The following is a 3,120-nucleotide window of genomic DNA, read 5'->3' as shown; positions in this document are numbered from 1 at the left end:
ATGTATATATGTAGTGTTGTATATGTCTGTTTATGCATGCTATATATTACGTATTTTATGCATCTCTCTGTTTGTGTGTTTGTGTAAATGTGTTTATGTAAGTGTTTTATACATCTGTATGTGTGTGTGTGTGTGTGTGTGTGCCTGCGCGTGTATCTGTGTGTTGTCAAATGTGCCAGAAGGGCATAGCAGGTAAGCTTACCAAGACATAATAGCCAAGTACCTTTACAGCCGGCAATACGTTTTTCTTCCTCTTTTCCTTCCCCCTTCTATCATCCCTGATTTACCCCCCCCCCCACTACCCCATTTCTTCTCCTCGATCGCTCAAGCTCTTTTTATGGCATCCATGACTTACTCAAGTATCACGCAAACTGCGCACATTCTGGAAACAGCTTTGGGCTGGTGAGTGCTGGATAAGATAGGCCACTCACCCTCACTGGCAAACTACAGCAACGAGTAGGCTACCTAGGGCCTACCTCTACCCGCAGAATGAATAGGGGGAATAGAAAGACCAAAGACAAGTTGAAATGGCCAGAGTCGTGAAAATGTTCCGAGATACGTTCTTCCCGCATCTTTGGGGAAAGTGAGCACAGATTTCGAGATTTTTCTACATGCCCCTCTGAGTGTTCAGGAGTTATATTTGCGATAAAAATTAATCCAATCTTTGATGTTTTCACTTTTTCGAAATGTTTTTTTCTGACTGCCTTTTGCCTTCATTAATGTCCTGTATGGCGGTTGTTTGTCTGAAATAAGCGAGTTTTTTAAATTTTTTTACTGATGCTAACGGAGTCATTGACATAACGGCACATAAACACAATGACAAATAATAATTAATTGAACATCAGTTAGCATAGATAGGTAACGTTAAACAGGGCACCAGATTGTCTTCTTACGGTTAACGACAAAAGAGTACTGTTTTTCAAGTCATAAAGCCTAAAAGTATTAAAGACTAGATCTAGATTTACATTGCTGCCCTGAGTCCTATAGTCAATTTTCAATGTCATGATGAAAAACGTCCAGTATTTTTTTAAGACTGAAAATGTTTGTAAATGTGTTACAACCCCATGGACTCAAATTCTAATAGATCCTTTAGGAGGCAAACAATTTAGTCGTTAAAACTAACCTTTTAGCCCTCGTCAGAAATTGATAAGTGACGTCTCCCCACCTCCCCTACCCACGGTCTCTTTCTACCTCCTTGTGTACCTTCTGTCCATATTTCCATCCCCCCACGTCTGTGTACCTTCTCATTGCGCTCTTGTAGAATTGTTTACGACCTTGCTGTTGTGTAAGTTTCATCATGGCGGTTCCTCAAGGGCGAGAGAGGTGGATGGGAAAAGGTTGTGATAGCTCATAGTCATAGTGATAGCCTTTACGGAAAACTCCCGTCCCCCTCCCTCCACTCCTCGTCTGACTGCCTGTTTGTCTCTCTGTCTGTCTGTCTGTCCCGGTCCCTCTCCAATTTCTTCCATTGTCTACCTTTCCTCTCTAATGTCAGTCTTCTTCCTCTACATACACCTGAGTTTGTATAGACTTTTCATTTTCTTTAGGTCTATACTCTATCACATACATAATTCTGACCAACAGGGCATAGTAGCCGAAACAGCAATAATAATAGCTACTGGGCCAACATCGACAGTAACGATTTCATCAACAACAACAACAACAACAACAACAACAACAACAACAACAACAACAACAACAACAACAACAACCCGTGGTCTTCTAATCGGAGTAAAAATGAGCCATACAGAAGAGACCATAAGCTCGCGCTATTAACTCATTGAAGATTTGCTGTTTTGGATTACTTTAAAAAGAAGTATGAATATAATAATATGCTTCATCAATTATTCATACAAACTGTTCTATTGCGGGTTTTTTTAGTCTGAAATGTAAAAAGGCAGACAACAACATGCCTATATAAAGATATATATGTGCAAACTCGTGTTTCTGATTTGGATATAATGGTTCGAAATGTACAGCAACCTTTGGCCTGCTGGTGATAGGACGTATTGTATGCGTCCGTTATGTCTTCACACAATTATAATATCACATTATCAGCAGCCAAAATGACTACGGCAGACGCAGCAAGTATATCTACGAAGAAAAACATGCCGCCCTTCGTCTGGAGAGGTTGAGGCGTAAAAAAAGTAACAGTTATCTGTGTGTGTGGGGGGGGGGGTACATTTTAAAATGTATTTTTTTGCTGTTGATGGAGAAGGGTGGGGCTAGCAAGTTATTTATATTAAATCTCCAAACAACATTCTGTTGTAACTGTAACCTTAAAGCAAGTTTTGGGGAATCGATAGTTTTCTTTTATGAAATCAGCCAGTTTCTGACATCCTGGGAATTCTTATGCGCATGTCAATTTTTTCAAATATTTACGCACATTATGTAATTTGTCTTTTCCTTAAAAACTGAAGCAGTTGTGAGCAAAATCACAACCTGACTGAAATATCTCGATAATTTGTAGAAAGGACACTATGGTGTAGTTTTCGACGTATTATACTTGAAGAAGCCCACGTGAGCCGCTTCCTGATAAAAACAACCAGGAAAAGACAAACTGCAGTTTCTGGGACACCTGAAGACATAAAGGTCTTGAACATCAGCTGTCACTGGTAAAATTGAAGGCAAACGAGATATGGATAGAGCCAGAACAACTTACTTAGAGAGCCTAAACAGATGGGAGACTGAGAAAGATCGGGAAAAGTAGGTCTAGCTTTTTTTAGAGTACCAGAGCAAAGGAATGAATAGAAAACCGAAATCAGCGGTGATGTCTGTCGCAATTTAGCATGTTCAGCGCATTTACATCTCAGATCTAACATTTCCTGCCGACATGTAGCCGGTACCATGAAGACTCGATGTTACCGACGAGTTAAGCTATGCTCCATGTTCTTTTCATGTTTTCTTTATTCTGATTTCCGGAGAGCAATTTTTATTCGTAGATGTTCTCTCAACTGTAACCAGATTTCTTCAGTTTTCGACGACAGTTACCAAAAGCCGCGGTTCTACCATCTTGTCAGAAGGTGCACTTTCACACACTCACCCACACCCACACACACAAACACACACAAACACCCACACACACACAGACACACACAGACACACACACACACAAACACA

This window comes from Aplysia californica, unplaced genomic scaffold, assembly GCF_000002075.1.
Source record: "Aplysia californica isolate F4 #8 unplaced genomic scaffold, AplCal3.0 scaffold00491, whole genome shotgun sequence".
Lineage (NCBI taxonomy): Eukaryota > Metazoa > Mollusca > Gastropoda > Aplysiida > Aplysiidae > Aplysia > Aplysia californica.
This window is presented reverse-complemented; position numbering follows the sequence as displayed.